This window comes from Nycticebus coucang, unplaced genomic scaffold (genome assembly GCF_027406575.1).
Source record: "Nycticebus coucang isolate mNycCou1 unplaced genomic scaffold, mNycCou1.pri scaffold_75, whole genome shotgun sequence".
NCBI classification, from domain to species: domain Eukaryota; kingdom Metazoa; phylum Chordata; class Mammalia; order Primates; family Lorisidae; genus Nycticebus; species Nycticebus coucang.
In genome coordinates this window covers 135,154-158,912 of record NW_026515590.1, presented here as the reverse complement: position 1 = coordinate 158,912, position 23,759 = coordinate 135,154, and the positions used below count along the sequence as shown (strand labels likewise).

At 42.4% G+C, this 23,759-nt stretch overlaps 1 long non-coding RNA gene across 1 annotated transcript; it reads left to right on the top strand.

The window, feature by feature from the left end:
• The first annotated feature begins 7 nt into the window (after positions 1-7).
• On the top strand, positions 8-23,322 carry LOC128579545 (uncharacterized). The gene is made up of 3 exons (XR_008378189.1): positions 8-70; positions 18,919-20,086; positions 23,159-23,322. It is a non-coding gene; the product is annotated as an uncharacterized LOC128579545 (long non-coding RNA).
• Positions 23,323-23,759: the final 437 nt, after the last annotated feature.

Here is a 23,759-nt window from a genome sequence, read left to right as displayed (position 1 = left end):
CCCGCGGCGCCGCGTTGTGCGCTCGACGACACGCCCGGGCTTGGACGCCCCGCGCCCGCTCCTGGAGCAGGTAAAAGAAGCGGGTGGGAGGCAGGGGGCCAGGCTGAAGGCCCTGGAGGGAAGGAGTCCCAGGGCGCCAAGCCGAAGCGGGGGCGGGGGGACCTGAAACAGAGGCAGGTGGTGCTGTGTCCAAAAGCTGAAGCCCCGAATGTGGGGGCCTGCGCGGGCCCAGACGGAAGGGAAATGAAGCGTTTGCCAGAGGCAGGCCCTGGCACTCAGTCCAAGGCCGGCAAAGGAGGTGGGGGGGCCGCGGCGGGGCTGCTTCCCAGGCCTCTCAGGGCCCTGACACACCCCTTCTATTACCCAGCGGCTTCCTGCTCAGTCTATTCTCAACCAGGACTTGACCTTGTGCCTCTCCTGGCGCCTTCCTGTTTCCCTGGCGGAGCCTTCTGGGAAGTTCAGGCCACCTTCCCTGGCATGTACTCTTAGCAGAGTTATTTATTTACTCCTCGAAATCCATACACTCGGCCACTCACTCCACATGCTCAGATTTTGGGTACTGCGGGGAGACATTCTCCTCCCTTGGTATTTGTGTGTGTCTGGAACTTCTTTACTTATGTATAACTTTTTTGTTTTTTTTTTTGTAGAGACAGAGTCTCACTTTATGGCCCTTGGTAGAGTGCCGTGGCCTCACACCGCTCACAGCAACCTCCAACTCCTGGGCTTAAGCGATTCTCTTGCCTTAGCCTCCCAAGTAGCTGGGACTACAGGCACCCACCACAACGCCTGGCTATTTTTTGGTTGCAGTTTGGCCCAGGCCAAGTTTGAACCCGCCACCCTCGGTATATGGGGCTGGCGCCTTACCGACTGAGCCATAGGCGCCGCCCCATACTTATGCATAACTTTGATCCTCACCGGGACCCCCTCAGAACTGTCAGTTCGGAAATTCCTCTTCTACAGAATGAGTAATCTTACCAGGAGCACAGTTTACCCCACATACTCTTTTGCTTAAAATAGTTTTTTTTTTCCCTTAGAAAGAGAGCTAGAGTAATACAAAAAGAAATGTAGATTCCAGATTTCTGTCAGTGTTGGCTTTAAGGAATCTTCCTTCTGACTACAGTTTTCTAGAACTGGGATCTGATATTTGTGGCTCGGACAGGTTTGTACACATTTCTCGCCTTGTAGTGGTTGTAATGTCTCCATGGCACAGTGCTCGGATTAAACATTTTTCAGAAGGAAGAAAAAGTGTCTCTGATGAAGAGAGTGTAGGGTGGCCAGTAACAAGCAGAACTAATGATGAAAAGACTGCAAAAATCCGTTGCATTGTACATCAAAATTGGTAGCTGACTGTGAGAAGCACAGCAGACCAAGTAAAGACCAATAGAGAAACAGTTAGGAAAATCTTTTTTTTTTTTTTTATTATTGTTTGGTATTCATTGAGGATATAAACGTACACTGATTGCATTTGTTAGGTAAAGTTTCTCTTATAATTTTAGCCCACCCCCAAGAGGTATGCCATACACCATGACCCCACAGTCTTCCCTCCTACCCTCTCCTTGCTCCCTCATTCCCCTATTCCTTCCCTTGTATTAGCTCATCTGTGCCTTCACTTTAGAATTGAGTACATTGGATTCTTGCTTCTCCATTCTTGTGATGCTTTACTAAGAATGTATTCCACCTCCATCCACGTTAATACAAAAGATGTAAAGTTTCCATCTTTTTAATGGCTGAATAATATTCCATGACATACATATACCGCACCTTGTGAATCCATTCTTAGGGAGACTTACTCCACTGGGAAAGAGACATGAATAAAACCTTTTCTAAAGAAGACAGATGAATGGCTAACAAACATATGAAAAACCGCTCATTGTCCCTAATCATCAGAGAAATGCAAATCAAAACCACCCTGAGATATCACCTAAGTGCCCCCGTGAGAATGGCCCACATCACAAACTCTCAAAGCTGCATATGCTGGCCTGGATGTAGAGAGTAGGGAACACTTTTACAGTTTGGAAAATCTGAACTGAAAACCTTAGCATGAGAAAGATGTGGCTCTTGCATCACAGCAATGCTCCTGTTCATATAGCACTGTCTACGAGGGAGTTTTTATCCAATAAACAAATAACTGTATTAACACCTTCCCTGCTCACCTGATATAGTTCCCTGTGACTTTTTTCTTTACCTGAAGATTAAAAAAAATGGAAAGGAAGACATTTGGTGACATTCAAGACATACAGGATGTCAGCTCTAATGGCCATTCCAGAAAGAGCTCCAAAATTGCTTTGTAGGGTGGAGTAGGCACTGGCATCAGTGCACAGATTCCCAAGAGGAGAACTTCACAGTGATATTCGCCAACGAGGTATGTAGCACTTTTTCTAGGATGAGGTCATGAACTTAATTTTTAGATCTCATAGGGAGAATGAATGTCTTTGCAATATTTATTCCTTCAATCTATAAATGTATTTTACCTCTCCATCTATTTAAAATTATCTTTTTTTTTGACAGTTTTTTTTTTTTTTTTTGGCAGGGTGGTTCTGGGTTTGAACCTGCCACCTCTGGCACATGGGGCTGGTGCCCTAGCCCTCTGAGCCACAGGCGCCTCCCTAGGTTTTAATTCTAACAATTATTTGTAGTTTTCAGCATAGAGGCCCATGCTATCTTTTTGGTTTTTGAAGATCTATTACTAGGCATTTAAAGTGTGCCAAACATGATGAATGATAATTGTTTTTAAATAAAATCTGCAATGTTACACTTCTTATATAACTTTACTATATTTACTTATTAGTTCTACTAGTTTTCCCATAGAAGCATAGAAGTATTCCTTTCTATTTTTTATGATTGCAATAATATTTTCATCAAATAAAGACAATTTCACTTCATTTCCTTCTATTCTTTATGCTTATTTTTTCTTACATTATTATAAAAGCTATGACATATATTACTACAATTCTTTTATTTATTTATTTATTTATTTTTATTAAATCATAGCTGTGTACATCAATATGATCATGGGGCACCATACACTTGGTTCATAGAATATTTGACACATTTTCACCTCATTAGTTGACATAGCCCTCCCGGCATTTTCTTAGTTACTTTTCCAAGACATTTACATTCCATATTTTCCAAGCCTCACATGTACCCTTGTAAGACACACCACAGGTGTGATCCTTTCAATCCCCCTCCCTCGACCCACTTCCCCCCTCCCTCCCCACGTTTTCCCCCTTCCCCCTGTTCTTAGGTTGTAACTTGGTTATAGCTTTCATGTGAAGGTCCTAAGTTAGTTTCATAGTAGGGGTGAATACATTGGATACTTTTTCTTCCATTCTTGAGACACTTTACTGAGAAGAATATGTTCCAGCTCCATCCAGGTAAACATGAAAGAGGTAAAGTCTCCATCTTTCTTCAAGGCTGCATAGTATTCCATGGTGTACATATACCACAATTTGTTAATCCATTCGAGGATTGATGGGCACTTGGGTTTTTTCCATGACTTAGCAATTATGAATAGGGCTGCAATAAAGATTCTGGTACAAATATCTTTGTTATGATTTGGTTTTTGGTTTTCTGGGTATATGCCCAGAAGAGGGATTACAGGATTGAATGGCAGATCTATTTTTAGATCTCTAAGTGTTCTCCATATATCTTTCCAAAAGGGATGTATTTTTTGCATTCCAACCAGCAGTGCAAAAGTGTTCCCTTTTCTCCACATCCACGCCAACATCTCTGGTCTTGAGATTTTGTGATATAGGCTAGTCTCACTGGAGTTAGATGATATCTCAAAGTAGTTTTGATTTGCATTTCTGTGATGATTAAAGATGATGAGCATTTTTTTATATGTCTGAAGGCTGCTCGCCTGTCTTCTTCGGAGAAGTTTCTTTTCAAGTCTCTTGCCTAGCCTGTGATGGTATCCCTTGTTCTTTTCTTACTAATGCGTTTGAGTTCTCTGTGGATTCTGGTTATTAAACCTTTGTCAGAGACATAACCAGCAAATATCTTCTCCCATTCTGAGGGCTGTTTTCTTGCTTTACTTACTGTGTTCTTGGCTGTGCAGTTTAGTTTGATCAAGTCCCAAAAGTGTATTTTTGAAGCTGCTTCAATCGCCAATGGGTCCTTCTCATAAAAAACTCACCCAACCAAATTTCTTCAAGGGTTTTCCCTGCACTCTCTTCTAGTATTTTTATAGTTTCATGTCTTAAGTTTAGGTCTTTAATCCAGTAAGAGTCTATCTTGGTTAGTGCTTTCAGTCTTCTACAGGTTGCCAGCCAGTTCACCCAGCACCATTTGTTAAATAGGGAATCTTTTCCCCACTGGATGTTTTTAATTGGCTTGTCAAAGATTAAATAATGGTAAGTAGGTGGGTTCATCTCTTGGTTCTCTATTCTGTTCCAGACATCTACTGGAAGCGTAATTCCTCCTGCTTTGTTTTTATTTTTGAGTAATGTCTTGGCTATTCGAGGTTTTTTTTTTTTGGTTCCATATAAAACGAAGTATTGTTTTTTCAAAATCTTTAAAGTATGACAGTGGAACTTTGATAGGGATTGCATTGAAGTTATATATTGCTTTGGGTAGTATGGACATTTTAACAATGTTGATTCTTCCCAGCCATGAGCATGGTATGTTTTCCCATTTATTAACATTCTCAGCTATCTCTTTTCTTAGAGTTTCATAGTTCTCTTTATAGAGATCTTTCACATCCTTTGTTAGATAAACTCCCAAATATTTCATCTTCTTTGGCATTACTGTGAATGGGATAGAGTCCTTAATTGTTTTTTTCAGCTTGACTATTGTTGGTATATATAAAGGCTACTGATTTATGAATGTTGATTTTGTAACCTGAGACGTTGCTGTATTCCTTGATCACTTCTAAGAGTTTTGTAGTCGAGTCCCTAGTGTTTTCCAGATATACAATCATATCATCTGCAAAGAGCGAAAGTTTGATTTCTTCTGACCCTATGTGGATGCCCTTGATCGCCTTTTCTTCCCTAATTGCAGTGGCTAAAACTTCCATTACAATGATAAAAAGCAATGGAGACAATGGGCAGCCTTGTCTGGTTCCTGATCTGAGTGGAAATGATTCCAATTTAACTCAGTTCAATATGATATTGGCTGTCAGTTTGCTGTAGATGGCCTCTATCAGTTTAAGAAATGTCCCTTCTGGGTGGCACCTGTGGCTCAAGGAGTAGGGCGCCGGTTCCATATGCCGGAGATGGAGGGTTCAAACCCAGCCCCGCCCAAAAAAAAAAAAAGTCCCTTCTATACCGATTTTGTCAAGTGTTCTGATCATGAAGGGATGTTGGATGTTATCCAAAGCTTTTTCTGCATCGATTCAGAGGATCATATGATCTTTGTTTTTTACTTTGTTTATGTACTGAATTACATTTATAGATTTACGTATATTGAACCAGCCTTGAGACCCTGGGATAAAGCCAACTTGATCATGATGTATGATTTGTTTGATATGTTGCTGGATTCTGTTTGTTAGGATCTTGTTGAATATTTTTGCATCTATATTCATTAGTGATATTGGTCTATAATTTTCTTTTCTTGTTGGGTCTTTTCCTGTTTGGGATCAGGGTGATGTTTGCTTCATAGAACATGTTGGGGAGTCTTCCTTCTTTTTCTACATTTTGGAACAGTTTGAGTAATATAGGTACTAATTCCTCTTTAAAGGTTTGGTAGAATTCTGATGTGAATCCATCTGGTCCCAGACTTTTCTTTTTGGGGAGGTTTTGTATGGTTCATGTTATTTCCGAACTTGAAACGGGCCTGTTCAACATTTCCACTTGATTCTGGTTAAGTCTTGGAAGGTGACGAGCTTCAAGTATCGGTCCATTTCCTTCAGATTTTCATATTTCTGAGAGTAAAGTTTCTTGTAATATTCATTAAGGATTTTTTGGATTTCTGAGGAGTCTGTTGTTATTTTGTCTTTGCTATTTCTGATTGATGAGATTAGAGATTTTACTCTTTTTTTCCTGATTAGGTTGGCCAATGGTTTATCTCTTTTTTTGACCTTTTCAAAAAACCAGCTTTTTGATTTATTGATCTGTTGTATTGTTCTTTTCTTTTCAATTTCATTTAGTTCTGCTCTGATTTTCGTTATTTCTTTTCTTTTACTGGGTTGGGGTTGGAGTATTCTTCCTTTTCCAGTTGCTTGAGATGTCCCATTAAGTTGTTAACTTCCTCTCTTTCGATTCTCCTGAGGAAGGCTTGCAGCGCTATAAATTACCCCCTTAGAAATGCCTTTGCGGTGTCCCAGAGGTTCTGATAGTTCGTGTCTTCATTATCGTTTTGTTCCAAAACTTTGCCAATTTCATTCTTGATCTCATCTCTGACCCAGCTATCATTCAGCATGAGGTTATTTAACTTCCATGTTTTTGTATGAGTATGTAGATTCCTGTTGTTACTCAGCTCAAGTTTTATTCCATGATGGTCTGAGAAGATGCATGGAATAACTTCTATTCCTTTAAATTTACTGAGGTTAGATTTGTGACCTAAGATGTGACTGATTTTGGAGTAAGTTCCGTGAGCTGATGAGAAGTATCAGCTGATGTGTATTCAGTTTTGTTGGGATGAAATGTTCTGTAGATGTCTGCTAAATCTAAATATTGGATGGTTAGGTTTAAATCTAAGATTTCTTTACTCAGCTTTTTGTTGGAGGATCGATCCCTCACTGCCAAAGGAGTGTTAAAATCTCTGACTATTATGGAGCTGGAGGAAATCAAGTTGCTCATGTCTGTTAGAGTTTCTCTTATGAATTGAGGTGCATTCTGATTGGGTGCATAGATATTAATAATTGAAATCTCATCATATTGAGTATTACTCTCAACAAATATGAAGTGACCATTCTTGTCCTTCCTTACTTTGGTGGTTTAAAGCCTATTCTATCTGCAAATAAAATTGCAACACCTGCTTTTTTCTGGTTACCATTTGCCTGAAATATGGATGACCATCCTTTCACCCTGAGTCTGTATTTGTCTTTTATGTTAAGATGTGACTCTTGTAAGCAACAGATATCTCGTCTGAGTTTTTGTATCCAGTCAGCTAATCTATGTCACTTTAGAGGACAGTTTCAGCCATTCACATTAATGGAGATTAATGATAAGTTTGGTGAAATTTTGGGTATCGAGTTTTTCAAAATTCCAGTGGATAATTTTAATCTTTTCACCATTGTAGAAGTTGATTTTGATCAAAAGTTTCTGAGTGAGTTTACATTTGTAGTAGAGGACTGGGTTGGTCATTATGGAGGATAGGTCTGAGAATATCCTGAAGAGCTGGTTTGGTTGTGGCAAATTTCTTCAACATATGAATGTCATTAAAGTATTTAATTTCTCCATCATAGATGAAACTCAGTTTAGCTGGGTACAAGATCCAGGGTTGAAAGTTATTTTGCTTTAGGAGATTAAAAGTCGATGACCACCCTCTTCTGGCTTGAAAAGTTTCAGCAGAGAGATCTACAGTCATTTTAATGTTCTTACCTTTGTAGGTAATGGCTTTCTTTCGCCTGATAACCTTCAGCGTTTTCTCCTTCATGTTGACTTTAGTGAAGCTAATTATGATATGTCTGGCGGATGACTTATTGGGGTTGAGTCGTGCTGGAGTTCTGAAACTATCTGCTATCTGAATTTCAGGATCTCTAGGCGTGTCTGGAAAATTCTCTTTCATAATTTCATGCAGAAGGGCCTCTGTGCCCAGCAAGGCCACTTCATCGTTTTCCAGAACTCCTATTATTTATATATTTGCCTTCTTCGAATTATCCCAGAGCTCTCTAAGAGAATGATCCATATTTGCTCTCCATTTCTCTTCCTCTTTGAGATTTTGGGAGTGTTCGAAGGCTTTATCTTCAATGTCAGAAATCCTTTCTTCTGCTTGGTCCATTCTGTTACTAAGGGATTCTACTGTATTTTTCATATCTTTCAGGGCTGCAAGTTCTTGCTTCAGTGTGTCTAAGTCTTTGGTGGTTTTATTTTATTTTATTTTTTTGTAGAGACAGAGTCTCACTATACGCCCGTGGGTAGAGTGTTGTGGCGTCACATGGCTCACAGCAACCTCTAACTCTTGGGCTTACGCGATTCTCTTGCCTCAGCCTCCCGAGCAGCTGGGACTACAGGTGCCCGCCACAATGCCCGGCTATTTTTTTGTTGCAGTTTGGCCGGGGTTGGGTTTGAACCCGCCACCCTCGGCATATGGGGCCGGCGCCCCACTCACTGAGCCACAAGCGCCCCCCCGTCTTTGGTGTTTTTGTCTTTAAATTTGTTAAATTCTTGAGACAACTTTTGAATTTCTCCTCGGATTCTTAATTCCATTTTATCAATCTTGTATGCAATCCAAATTCTGAATTCGATTTCTGACATGTCTGCCAGTTGTTTATGAATGGGATCTTCAATTACATCCACCATTTCTTTCCTTGGGGGGGGTTGATCTATTCTGGTTATTCATGTTACCGGAGATTTTCCGCTGATTCCACCCCATGGTTGTTTTACTCCCTTTGATTTTTCCCCTAGGGTTCTTTTGAGGGTCCATTCAGTGTTGTAGCCTGAGAGACTGGGGCCTTGACTGGTGTGGTGGGGCTGAGTGGTTCTGACTTATTGTCAGCTGGATTCTGTTTGACCCCAGTGAAGCACTTACTCTGGGTTGAAGTCTCAGTTCTCTGAGTCGGCCCTACCCTGGATGTTTCCAGGGTCTGTGAGTCACCTCAGGCAAATCCTATATTCAGGGGTGGCCTCCTCTGATTGCCCAGGGAAGCAGGGTGTATGGCTACAGACGCCTCAGGGAACTGCCGCTCTGATGTGGGTCTCCCCCAGCCTCACTCCTGTGTTCCAGAGTCAGGACTGACCAGCCACAGTTCGGGCACTGTCCACGCCCTGACAAATCCCTCAAGAATCTGGACTCCAGTTTGACAGGCCTCCAGATCCCAGAGTGAGGGTGGGGTGAGGTGCTGGGAGCTCAGAACCACCAGCAGCAAGCTCACTCAATTCCTCCCAATCTTTGGCTCCACGGTACCGCCGCAGCCCAAGCCTCCAGGCTTCAGAGTGAGGGTGGGGTGGGGGGAGTGGCTGGAGCCCAGATCCGCAGGGCAGCGAACAGACTTGGCTCCACCCAGTTCCCTGCCCGGCCATACGGCAGGTGCCCAGGTCTCTAGACCACAGAGTGAGGTGGGGGGAGCGCTGGGAGCCTAGAGCCAGCAAGGGCTCAGAGCTGCAGGGAGCCCAGTTGGCAACGAGCAAATTCAGTTTCTCCCAGTCTCTCGCCCAGTTGTACAGCTGCAGCTCAAGCCTTCAGGTTTCAGAGTGGGGGTGCGGTGGGGGGAGCAGCTGGAGCCCAGAACCGCTGGGCAGCGAACAGACTCCGCTCCCCCCAGTTCCCTGCCCGGCCACATGGCAGGCGCTCAGGTCTCCGGACCACACAGCGAGGGCTGGGATTGTGCCAGGAGCTTAGAACAGCAGGGAGCTCAGAGCAGCTGGTAGTGAGGTCACAGAGTTTGACTCAGTTATATGCCTATTTGTATTGTTGCCCAAGGAGGGCTGCTGCACCTCGCCTGCGGGAAGTGCCGCCCTGGTGAGGGTCTCCCTCCACTGACTGTCCTCACCTCTCTCCCGTGCCCCAGAATTAGCGCTGACCAGCCGCAGTTCAGGGACTGTCCTCTCCCCTTTAGGAGTCACCCAAGAATGCGAAATGCTGGGAAACAGGCTTTCAGACCTCAGAGAGAGTGGAGGGAAGTGCTGGGATCTCAGAATTGCCGGCAAAGGATATTTACAGATTTATACAGTTTTAAGCCTGGCAGGAGAATGCCTAGGCATCCTAGTAAGGGAGTTATGTCCAGTTTGTAGTAGGTCTCTCCTGTGAAGCGTAGTGGGAGGGCCTTTGATTTCTGCCCTTTTGTTTGTGGGGACCTTAATCTGATCAGGTGGGGGAGTGGGGACTTCCGTCCACTTGGTGATGGATTTTGTACATTTTGTTTGTTTCCTTGTGGTTGCAGCTCTCCTCAGCGGGGTTGATGTGCGTTCTTCAACTTTTTCACTTGGTGTTGCTCGAATCCATCAGGTTACTTATTAAATTTTCATCCCCTAACTCTCCTTCAGGATGGGAGTCTCTGTGGAAAGCTGGCTTCAGTCCGCCATCTTCCCATCATTCTCTCATATTACTACAATTCTTACAGAAAATCATTCAGTCTTTTCCCAAAAAGTACAGAGGTCCAAGGATATATTGTAGGTATTTTTTAGATGGCCCTATGTGATTGATGACATGTCATTTTATTACTAGTTTTTAAGAGTTTCTATGATGCGTGGAAGATGAATTTTATCAAATACTTTTCCTGCAGCTTTTGAGATTATCATATACCTTTCTTTTTCGTTAATGTATAGTGTATTAGATTTATTGAATTTTAATTATTAAGCCAAACTGGAGGCAGAGCAAGATGGCAGTCGAATAACAGCTTCCTTGCATCTGGGCACCGTGAGTCTGGGGAGATAGGACTCCAGGCATCTCTGGCTGGTGGGATCTGCCTATCATCACCCCTGTGAGGATACAGGGAGTCAGCGAGAGACTTCTGGACCTAAAGAGGAGGACTAAAACTGTGGAAAAACGTCCACAGGCACGAGAACTTAAAGAGAAAGAGGAAGTGAAAGGAAAATTAGAGCAAGGAAGCAGATAAAAGAAATCACTCATGAGGAAGAATCAGCAGAAAACTCCAGGCAACATGAAGAACCACTCCAGAACGACCCCGCCAAGGGACAATGACGTAGCTTCTGCAGATGATTCCACCTATAAACAAATGTTAGGAATGACAGAAAGGGAATTTAGAATACACATGTTGAAAACAATGAAAGAAATGATGGAAACAATGAAGGAAACTGCTAATAAAGTGGAAAATAACCAAAAGGAAATACAAAAACAGAATCAAATAAGAGATGAACGATATGAAGAATATAAAAAGGATATAGCAGAGCTGAAGGAGCTGAAACAGTCAAATAGGGAACTTAAAGATGCAATGGAAAGTATCAGCAACAGGTTAGACCATGCAGAAGAAAGAATTTCAGAGGTAGAAGACAAAGTTCTTGAGATAACTCAGATAGTAAAAGAGGCAGAAAAGAAGAGAGAGAAAGCAGAATGTTCACTATCAGAATTATGGGACTTTATGAAGCGTTCCAACATACGAGTTATAGGAATCCCAGAAGGTGAAGAAGAATGCCCCAGAGGAATGGAAGCCATACTAGAGAATATTATAAAAGAAAATTTCCCAAATATCACCAAAGATTCTGAGACACTGCTTTCAGAGGGATATCGGACCGCAGGTGGCCTCAACTCTAACTGAGCTTCTCCAAGACACATTGTGATGAACCTGTCCAGAGTCAAGACAAAAGAAAAGATTCTGCAAGCTGCCAGGAGTAAGCAACAGTTGACCTACAGGGGCAAATCCATCAGAGTGACCGCAGACTTCTCTAATGAAACTTTCCAAGCAAGAAGACAATGGTCACCTACCTTCAATCTACTTAAACAGAACAATTTCCAGCCCAGAATTCTCTACCCTGCTAAGCTAAGCTTAAAAATTGACAGAGAAATCAAATCATTTACGGATATATAAACATTGAGGAAATTCAACACAAGACCAGCTCTACAGGAAATACTTCAATCTGTTCTGCACACTGACCACCACAATGGATCAGCAGCAAAATAAGAACTCAGAAATTAAAGGACAGAACCTAACCTCCACACTGATGCAAAAGATAAAACTAAGCAATGGACTATCACAAAATAAGACGAATAGAATACGACCACACTTATCAATTATCTCAAGAAATGTTAATGGCTTGAAATTCCCAATGAAGAGACATAGATTGGCTGACTGGATTAAAAAACACAAGCCATCCATTTGCTGTCTGCAAGAAACACACCTGGCTTCAAAAGACAAATTAAAGCTCCGAGTCAAGGGTTGGAAGACAATTTTTCAGGCAAATGGAATTCAGAAGAAAAGAGGAGTTGCAATCTTATTTTCAGATACATGTGGATTTAAAGCAACTAAAGTCAAAAAAGACAAAGATGGTAACTTTATATTGGTCAAGGGAAAATACAACAAGAAGACATTTCAATTTTAAATATTTATGCACACAATTTAAATGCTCCCAGATTCTTGAAACAGACCTTACTCAGTCTGAGCAATATGATATCTGATAATACCAGAATAACAGGAGACTTTAACACTCCTCTTACAGAGCTGGACGGATCCTCTAAACAGAAATTAAACAAAGATATAAGAGATTTAAATGAGACCCTAGAACAACTGTGCTTGATAGATTCATATAGAACACTACACTCCAAAGACAAAGAATATACAATCTTCTCATCACCCCATGGAACATTCTCCAAAATTGATCATATCCTGGGACATGAAACAAATATCAACAGAAACAAAATAATTGAAATTTTACCTTGTATCTTCTCAGACCATAAGGCACTAAAGGTGGAACTCAACTCTAACAAAAATGCTCGACCCCACCCAAAGGCATGGAAATTAAACAATCTTCTGTTGAATAACAGATGGGAGCAGGAAGAAATAAAACAGGAAATCACTAACTTCCTTGAGCATGACAACAATGAAGATCCAAGCTACCAAAACCTGTGGGATACTGCAAAAGCAGTTTTGAGAGGAAAATTCATCGCTTTAGATGACTACATTCGAAAAACAGAAAGAGAGCACATCAACAATCTCACAAGAGATCTTATGGAATTAGAAAAAGAAGAACAAAATAAGCCTAAACTCAGTAGAAGAAAACAAATATCCAAAATCAAATCAGAGATCAATGAACTTGAAAACAAAAGAATCATTCAGAAAATTAATGAAACAAGGAGTTGGTTTTTTGAAAAAATAAATAAAATAGATAAACCATTGGCCAGACTAACGAGGAATAGCAAAGTAAAATCTCTAGTAACCTCAATCAGAAATGATAAAGGGGAAATAACAACTGATCCCACAGAGATACAAGAGATCATCTCTGAATACTACCAGAAACTCTATGCCCAAAAATTTGGCGATGTGAAGGAAATGAATAAATATTTGGAATCACACCCTCTCCCTAGACTCAGCCAGGAAGAAATAGAGCTCCAGAACAGACCAATTTCAAGCACTGAGATCAAAGAAACAATAAAAAAGCTTCCAACCAAAAAATGCCCTGGTCCAGATGGCTTCACTCCAGAATTCCATCAAAACTTCAAGGAAGAGCTAATTCCTGTACTGCAGAAATTATTCCAAAAAATTGAGGAAGAAGGAATCTTCCCCAACACATTCTATGAAGCAAACATCACCCTGATACCAAAACATGGAAAAGACCCAAACAAAAAGGAGAATTTCAGACCACTCTCACTCATGAATATAGATGCAAAAATTCTCAACAAAATCCTAGCCAATAGATTACAGCTTATCATCAAAAAGTCATTCATCAATGATCAAGTAGGCTTCATCCCAAGGATGCAAGGCTGGTTTAACATACGCAAGTCCATAAATGTTATCCACCATATTAACAGAGGCAAAAATAAAGATCACATGATCCTCTCAATAGATGCAGAAAAAGCATTTGATAAAATCCAGCATCCTTTTCTAATTAGAACACTGAAGAGTATAGGCATAGGTGGAACATTTCTAAAACTGATTGAAGGTATCTATGACAAACCCACAGCCAATATTTTACTGAATGGAGTAAAACCGAAAGCTTTTCCTCTTAGAACTGGAACCGGACAATGTTGTCCTCTGTCATCTTTACTATTCAACATAGTGTTGGAAGTTCTAGCCAATACAATTACGCAAGACAATGAAATAAAGGGAATCCAAATGGGAGCAGAGGAGGTCAAACTCTCCCTCTTTGCTGACGACATGATCTTATACTTAGAAAACCCCAAAGACTCAACCACAAGACTCCTAGAACTCATCAACAAATACAGTAATGTTTCAGGATATAAAATCAATGTCCACAAGTCAGTAGCCTTTGTATACACCAATGACAGTCAAGATGAGAAGCTAATTAAGGACACAACTCCCTTCACCATAGTGTCAAAGAAAATGAAATACCTAGGAATATACCTAACAAAGGAGGTGAAGGACCTCTATAAAGAAAACTATGAAATCCTCAGAAAGGAAATAGCAGAGGATATTAACAAATGGAAGAACATACCATGCTCATGGACGGGAATAATCAACATTGTTAAAATGTCTATACTTCCCAAAGCAATCTGCCTATTCAATGCCATTCCTATCAAAATACCAACATCGTACTTTCAAGATTTGGAAAAAATGATTCTGCATTTTGTACGGAACCGGAAAAAACCCCGTATACCTAAGGCAGTTCTTTCTAAAAAAAAAATAAAGATGGGGGCATCAGCATACCAGATTTTAGTCTGTACTACAAAGCCATAGTGCTCAAGACAGCATGGTACGGGCACAAAAACAGAGACATAGACACTTGGAATCGAATTGAAAACCAAGAAATGAAACTAACATCTTACAACCACCTAGTCTTCGATAAACCAAACAAGAACATACCTTGGGGGAAAGACTCCCTATTCAATGAATGGTGTTGGGAGAACTGGATGTCTACATGTAAAAGACTGAAACTGGACCCACACCTTTCCCCACTCACAAAAATTGATTCAAGATGGATAAAGGACTTAAATTTAAGGCATGAAACAATAAAAATCCTCCAAGAAAGCATAGGAAAAACACTGGAAGATATTGGCCTCGGGAAAGACTTCATGAAGAAGACTGCCATGGCAATTGCAACAACAACAAAAATGAACAAATGGGAATTCATTAAACTGAAAAGCTTCTGTACAGCTAAGGAGACAATAACCAAAGCAAAGAGACAACCTACACAATGGGAAAGGATATTTGCATATTTTCAATCAGACAAAAGCTTGATAACTAGGATCTATAGAGAACTCAAATTAATCCACATGAAAAAAGCCAACAATCCCATATATCAATTGACAAGAGACATGAATAGAACTTTATATAAAGATGACAGACGAATGGCTAAAAAACACATGAAAAAATGTTCATCATTTCTATATATTAGAGAAATGCAAATCAAAACAACCCTGAGATATAATCTAACCCCAGTGAGAATGGCCCACATCACAGAATCTCAAAACTGCAGATGCTGGCATGGATGTGGAGAGAAGGGAACACTTTTACACTGCTGGTGGACCTGCAAACTAGTACAACCTTTCTGGAAGGAAGTATGGAGAAACCTCAAAGCACTCAAGCTAGACCTCCCATTTGATCCTGCAATCCCATTACTGAGTATCTACCCAGAAGGAAAAAACATCCTTTTATCATAAGGACACTTGTACTAGACTGTTTATTGCAGCTCAATTTACAATCGCCAAAATGTGGAAACAGCCTAAATGCCCACCAACCCAGGAATGGATTAACGAGCTGTGGTATATGTACACCATGGAATACTATTCAGCCATTAAAAAAAATGGAGATTTTATATCCTTCGTATTAACCTGGATGGAAGTGGAAGACATTATTCTTAGTAAAGCATCACAAGAATGGAGAAGCATGAATCCTATGTACTCAATTTTGATATGAGGACAATTAATGACAATTAAGGTTATTGGGGGGGGAAGCAGAAAGAGGGATGGAGGAAGGGGTGTGTGTCACACTTTATGGGGGCAAGACATGATTGCAAGAGGGACTTTACCTAACAATTGCAATCAGTGTAACCTGGCTTATTGTACCCTCAATGAATCCCCAACAATAAAAAAAAAAAAATAGAAAACTTCATGGGTTAGGGATATACTGGCTGATATCTTGCAGGTTAATTAAACCAAAAACATTATGTTTATATTATGTTTATGTTCTGACAGGAATTTACAAACTAACAAGTTTGTGTCTGATGACATTTCACAGAAGGGCGTGTACAATGAGGAGGTCTCCATCTCAAACTCCTCCTCCAGTCTGTCCTGAAGGGAGGTGGGTGTTTCCTCTCAGTGTCCTGCATTCCTCCTGCCACCCCTCTAGGGCAGGGCTCCAGACGTCCTCCCGTCAGCCCAGCAACCAAGGCGGATCAGCACCCCCAGTCAGCAAGCTCCCCCATCTGACAGTTCCTCTTCCTGGATTACTAGAACACCAGCCCTGCACAGCGCCTGCTCCTTTCTGAATCCTAACCCCTCAGTCCCTGATCACCACCCCCACCCAAATCTCATCGCTCATGATGTTCTCATCACCTTCACTTTAACCCAACACTTACTCCCTCAGCTCCTTCGTCCCTCCTGCTCTGTGATCCTACCAACCTCCATCCCCTGTGGGACCCTGAGTGCCACAGTGGCCCCACTAGCCACCCTGCCCATAAGGGTGAAGGACATGAAGGGACACCCAGGAGTGACTCACACCCCCATGTGTCCGCACAAGAGGCAGCTCCCCATGGAGGCAGGAACAAGGCTGGCTAGTTCAGCAAGATACATCCTTTGCCAAACAAAGCACCAAACACAAGATAAGTGCTCATAATTATTTGCCAAAAGCAGACCTGCCTTTCACTGTGCTGGCCACATGATGCTGGGCCCAGAAGGTGCCTGAACTGGGAGAGAGTCACCCATGCACCATGTCCTCGCTCTGTCCTCAGCTGGACAGCTGAGGGCAAATACCAGTAAGGAAAGTGCCCATGGGCTCCGAGGAGACCACAGGCAGCCTTGTCCTGTGAGTGAGAGAGTGCTCAGTTGAGGTAAAGCCCTGTTTATTCAAGTGAGAGTAGTAATTCCAGCACTTTGAGAAGCCAAGGCAGGAGGATCACTTGAGGCCAAGAGTAACTAAAGCAGTCTGGGCAACACAGGGAGACCCTGTCTCTACAATAAATAAATAAATAAATAAATAAATAAAAACTTAACTACAAATGATGGCAGGCACCTGCAGTCCTGGCTACTTGGGAGGCTGAGGCAGGAGGACCATTTGAGGCCAGGAGTTCAAGGCTGCAACGAACTATGATATGCCAGTGCACTGCAGCCTGTAGAGCGAGATACTATCTCTAAAATAATAATAAATAGAGTTATTTTTTTCTTGAGACAGAGTCTCACTCTGTTGCCCTAGGGTTGACTGCCATGGCATCATCATAGCTTACAGAAAATTCAAACTTTTATGTTCAAGAGATTCTCTTGCCTCAGCCTCCAGGGAAGCTGGGACTACAAGTGACCTCCACAATGCCCAGCTAATTTTAATATATTTGTTAGTAGAAATAGGATCTTGCTTTTGCTCAAGTTGCTCTCAAACTAGTAAGGTCAAGCAATCCACTTGTCTCAGCCTCCCAGAGAGCTAAGAATACAAATGTGAGGCCCAGAACCTCTAGCTCAGCAGCTAGGGCACCAGCCACATACACTAAGGCTGGCAGGTTAGAACCTGGACCAGGTCTGCCAAACAATGACAACTACAACAATAGCAACAACAAAACACAGGTGTTGTGGTGAGTGCCTGTAATCCCAGCTACTTGGGAGGATGAGGCAAGAGAATCACTTAAAAGTTTGAGGTTGCTGTGAGGTATAACACCACAGCATTCTACTGAGTGTGACATACTGAGACTCTGTCAAGAAAGAAAGTAAGAAAGGAAGGAAGCAAGGAAAGAAAGAAAGAAACAAAGAAAGAAGGAAACAAAAATACTACAGGCGTGAGTCACTCAGCCCAGCCTACCAGAGTAAATTTTAAAAATAAAAATAAAGTGAGATTTAAAGGACAATACAATTCACTGGAAATTCACACTGCATCATCAAAGACAAAGCAATGCTGATGAAACACAGGTGGCAAGCACCTGTTTCTACATGATAATGAATAAAACATCACAAAATATCTCATAGTGCTTTAAACACAGTCAAATGTCAAAACTTCCTGTTAAAAGAATAAACGTGACTGAAAATCATGTTATGCTTATGAATGCAAATATATGCAAGAATTATGCCTATGAACACAACCGCCATGACTGATGTGTTCGACATTCACACATAAGTAAAAGGAATCTTTTCATGTAGGTATATGGACCTATTTTATTTAGGTGAGTGCTTTACATATTCATTAACCTATTTTTAAAACATCATGCATTAAAACTTTCACAAAAATCACAGTAACGAGACCAAAGTGTGATGAACTCAGCAATGGAGATGTCAAGCTGACAGTGCTGCTGTCCTTCTCTAAGGCAGGTGACCTCCCAAAATAAAACATGGTGACAGTCTGCTGCATAGACTGAAAGCACTTTCCTAGGCATACACAAACATTTGTTCCTTCTTAGAATTTTAGGAAATGGGATTATCCTTTTGCAGAAGATGGATTTTTTTGACAAAACAACATAAAAAGCATGTTTTTTCAGGACAGAGATTAATTTTTTCTCCTTATGACACATATTGACAGGTTGGGCGCAATGGCTCACGCATGTAATCCAAGCACTCGGCGGGGGGGGGGTGCAATACATTATTGACTGAGCTCACAAATTCAAGACCAGCCTGAGCCAGAGCGAGACCCTGTGTCTAAAAATAGCCGGGCATTCTGGCAGGTTCCTGTAGTCCCAGCAACCTCAGTTGTGGGGTGGAGGAAAGATAATCACTTAAGCCCAGGAGTTGAGGTTACTGTGAGCCACAATGCCATGGCACTCTACCAGGCATGCCAATAGGAGACTCTGTCTCAAAAAAAAAAACAAAAAAAAACAGATTGCCAGCACTCATTCCTGAGTACAAACCATGTTTTTCCTTCACTCTCTATCTCGAGCTGTTGATCCCAAAGGCTCTCACGATTCAGGCTCCTCTGGAACCAGGTCCAAGTAATTTTAACATTTACCTTGTAACATCTCCAATGTTACTGTGTTTACCACCATGACTGGTCCTAAAAAAATACTTCAAATAATGTCACTTAGTCTCTTATACCGTGTTTTTTGCTTGTAACAGATTTCTAGCTCAGTTACCAGTCAAAGTGCAGCGATGATTGTTGTGTTCAAGTGAATAGAAGTAAAGACAGTGAAGATTTCCACCGCAGAACTCTCTGGAATGCATGCTCAGCTGCCCCCAGCACATTACCATCCCTACAGAGAAGATCACTCGCTGTCCTCATTGCTGTGGGATCCAAAGCTGGAGGAGAACTCTGGCCACCAGACAGGAAATGCATGAAAGGGAAGAACCTGTCTTGGAGTGCAGCCAGGGAAGGGTGTCCATGGGAGCCTGTCACTGATCTAACCTGACTCTGCCCTATGAGGACTGTGTATCAAGACCCCACCTCAGTCCCAACAAAAAATCAGCCCAGCAAGCCAGAGACAGATTCACCCTGAGGAGCCCTGTAGACCATGAAGACTCTGAGCAACTGGGGAGGACACAGTGGAGGCTGCCAGCCAAGTCCTGAATGTAGTGAACAGAGCAGTGTGGGGAATGTTGGCTCTGGGAGGCTGTGATCACTTTGTCACATGATCCTGTATCAGCAGGGTCTGGGCACCAGGGGGAGTTGGAGGTCTGTTATTGGGGGTCTGGGTGTGAGCAGAGCTGGGATCAGCCATCTGGTGTGCCTGGTGCCCTCTGCTCAGGATCACAGTTCTGACCAACCCACCCCCTGGGACCAAACAGCCCCACCCCTGACACTCAGGCAGAGGGGCCTGACCACAGCCCAGGGTGGGATCAGAAAGCTGGGGGATCATTTGCATGGAGAATGGGGCCTCCCTTCTCAAGGTATGAAAAGGAGACAGTCAGACCTGGGGGAGCTGTGCCTCAGCTGTGGGCACAGAAATCAGGACTCAGGACAGTCTCCACCATGACCTGGTCCCATCTCCTCCTCACCCTCCTGACTCACTGAACAGGTGACCAGACATGGGCCAGGAGAAGGGCCCTGGGGAGACCCTGGGCCCCTGCTGTCTTCTTTTCTCTCCAGACCCAGAATCACCATGTCTGTGTCTCACCCTTCCAGGGTCCTGGGCCCAGTCTGTGCAGACTCAGCCGTCATCGATGTCTGGATCCCTGGGGAAGATGGTCACCATCTCCTGCTTGGGAAGCAGCAGCAACATCGGGTGTGGTATTTATGTGAACTGGTACCAGCAGCTCCAGGGAACAGCCCCTAAATCCATCATCTATGGTAAGAGCAATAGATTGTCAGGGGTCCCTGACAGATTCTCTGCCTGCAAGTCTAGCAGCTCAGGCTCCCTGACAATCACGGGACTCCAGAGTGACAATGAGGCTGATTATTTCTGTCAGTCCTATGACAGCAGCCTGGGTGCACCCACAGTGCTCCAGGCCCATGGGGTAGTGAGACAAAAATCTCCTTTTCACCCCCCAAGAGGGTGTAAACCCAGCAGCTGCTGCTCAGGCCTGGCCTGTGGCTTCTGCTGCTGTTGCTGCTGCCACATGGACACAGCAGAACCCACAGGTGCCACCTGGGAGTGGAAGCTCCACCTTTTCTGTTATTCACAGAAATCTATTTCTAGAAAAATTGTCCCCAAGGAAACAGAAAACCCTGCTCCTTATCAGCTTGATATACAGAATCTTTTTGTAAGGAAGTTCAAGGAAGTTTTGAGGTGGCAGTTCCATATCATCCATCCTCTTCCTGATTCCAGGATGTCCCAGATTTATGTCACCCTTGTGTGAGTTTGCAGCTTCCATACCTGTTCTCTTGGCTGTACCCTCTTAGTCTCTTCTAACCATAGGATAACTAATGCACAATCATGTGACCATATTTAATGTGTGCAATTAGACACACTTGGGTATTTTATGCTCCCTGGAAAACATTCCCACAATCAATATAAAGAACCTCACTGCTACAAAGGCCTCTGGACGGCCCTTTCTGATTCTTCATCAGATTCCTTCCCTAATGCTGCCCTACATGAGCACTGATCTACTTTCTGTCCCTGTTGCTTTCCATTTTCTAGAATTTAGAAATGGTATCCTATGGCATACACCTTTTGAGGTCAGGATTCTCTCCCTCAGCACAATTCCACCGAGGATCTTCTATACCGCTGCCAAGTTTCCACCAATCATATCACCGTCACATGCACTTTTACCTCTGTGGGTACTTCCTCTGTTCAAAAATTATTAAAAACATATTTTCAAACACGTAGTCATAGATACAGATATAAACCAAGCTGGTTTGCAGGTATTTTCCTTCTTTAAATTAGCATATCTCCCAGGGTCCCTGAAAGTGCTTGGTTCTGAAGGAACGGGGCCCACAGTGCCAGGGAATGCTTGGCCCTGCTTTCATCTTGTTATTATTTACTTGCCCTTCCTTGGTACTGAAAAATTGTGGGTCTTTTGTTATTTATTTTATTTTTTTTGAAAAGATAGAGTTTTACTATATTGCCCTTGGTAGATTGCCATAGCGTGACAAAGCTCACAACAACCTCTAACTCCTGGGCTTAGGTGATTCCCTTGCCTCAGCCTCCCAGGTAGCTAGGACTACAGGTGCCTGACCCAATGCCTGGCTATTTTTTTGTTGCAGTTAGACCGGGGCCAGGTTTGAACCCGACACCCTTGGTACATGGGACGGACGCCCTGCCCACTAAGCTATGAGCGCCACCCTATTTTTTAATTTTTAAGAAATAATGCATCATAAAAATATAAAATTAAAAGATATGAAAGTAGGCTTAAATTATACCACAAGTTAAAAATAAAAATTTAAAGAAAATGGTAAGGAAGAACTTCCCAAATCTGGGCATGGTGTCTTCTATCTGTAATGCCAGGACTCTCAGACGCTGAGGTGGGTGGACTGCTCAAGATAATGAGTTTGAGACCAGCCTGAGAAAGAGTGAGCCTCCATCTCTAAACAAAGGAAAAAAAAAAAAAAAAAAAAAAAAACAGCCAGGCAAGGCATTGTGGCAGTCACCTATAGTCCCAGCTACTGTGGAGGCTTAGGCAAGACAATTCCTTGAGCCTAAGAGTTTTAGGTTGCTTTGAACTGTGAGGCCACAACACTCAACAAAGTGCAACAAAGTGAAACTGTCTCAAAAAAAAAAAAAAAAGAAAGAAAGAAAAGAAAAGAAAGGGACTACCCTTTCTAAATGCTCTGGCTTGACCCTTTGGGTCAGCAGAAGTGATCCATGGTGCTGATGTTTATTTATTCTTCCAGTGAAGGTCTGTGTGTATAAACACAAATGTCTAACTGCACGTGTGTGTGTGTATGTGTGTATCCACATGTGTGTTTTCCTTAACAACTATAACCTATTGCTTTTCTAATCTTTATTGATTATTTATAAAACCTATTTACTGAGTGTCCTGATTATTCTGCATAAGCACTATGTTCTTAGAAGTCCAAAAAATCCCTAAGCAACATTAAATAGAAAGGCTTCCAAAAGGAAGAAGGATGGAAAAATTAAATATCAAGAAGTCAAATAAAGAAAAAAAACTTTGCCCATTTCTTTTTTGGAATTATATTTATTGGAATAAGGAGATGTGGAAGAAAACAAGCTAGAAGTAATAAAGGAGAGAAGACATGAAACATCAGTGCTCTGAGAGTAAGATGATCAGCTAAGTGAGGCCCTTGGGACTTTACTGGAAGAAGCTCTCTTGAATTTAACATTTTACATTTCTATGCATCTAAGCCAGGCATGTTGGCTTAGCATTTAATGCTAGCTTCTGTGAGAGGCTTAGACAGGTGGATCACCTGAGTTCTAGAGTTCAAGACCAGACTAAGCAAAAAGTGAGACCCCATCTCTATTAAACATAGAAATGCTAGGTGGGCATTGTGGCAGTCTCCTGTAGTCCCAACTGCATAGAGACTGAGGCAAGAAGATGGCTCAAGCCCAAGCATTTGAGGTTGCTGTGAGCTGTGATGCCACAGCACTCTACTGAGGGTGACATAGTGAGACTCTGGATCAAAAAAATAAAGCACATTACAGGTGTGAGTCTCTGAGACCGGCCTAATATCTAATACAGTAAATTTTCAAAATAAAGTGAGAGTTAAAGGAAAATAAAATTCACTGGCCTGTACCTCCCCACAATCCACAATTCCACCACAATCCACGTGTGGAATTCCTTTCTTGATTCCACCCCACCTGCATCCTGATGGAAATAAAGACCACATGATTTCTACAGAATGGGGATTCCATTTTCCTTTGTTTTGTGCCTTGCAATAATCTTTCTTCCTTACATTAAGAACCTTTCACTTTGGGGGTCGGGGGGCGAGGCAAGATGGCTGACTGAAGCCAGCTTTCCACAGAGGCTCTTATCCAGAGGAGAGTTAAAGGACAGAAGTTTAGCAAGTAACCTGGAGGATTAGAGCTGAGCCAAGAGAGAAGGTTGAAGAATGCACATCAACCCTGCTGAGGCGAGCGGTGACCCCAAGGATACAAACAAAAGGTATAAAATCCATCTTCAAGTGGATGGTAGTCCCCTTCCCCATGAGAACAGCTCGCAGTACTTCATACAAACAAGCAGGTAGAGCTCAAAAGTCCTCCCATCCCACGGGAGAGACCCTCTTAAAACTGGACCTACTTCCCCAACTAGGGTGCCATGGCACTCTCCTCCCAGGCATAAAACTATATAAAACTGTATATATTCTCTATCTGTGTTATTACCTCTTCTGAACTCCCAGCACTCCCCTCCACTCTCACTCAGAGGTCTGGAGGTATGTCCCCCAGGAGTCCAGATTCTTGGGTATTTTCTTGAGAGTTGTGGACAAGGCATGGACTATGCTGGTCAGTGCTGATTCTGCAGCATTCGAGTAAGAAGAGGACAGTCAGCTAAGAGGGAACCATAGAGGAGCAGCAGTGCCCAGAGGCACAGAGCAGGTGCCACAGTGGCAACAATTGTGCTCACCC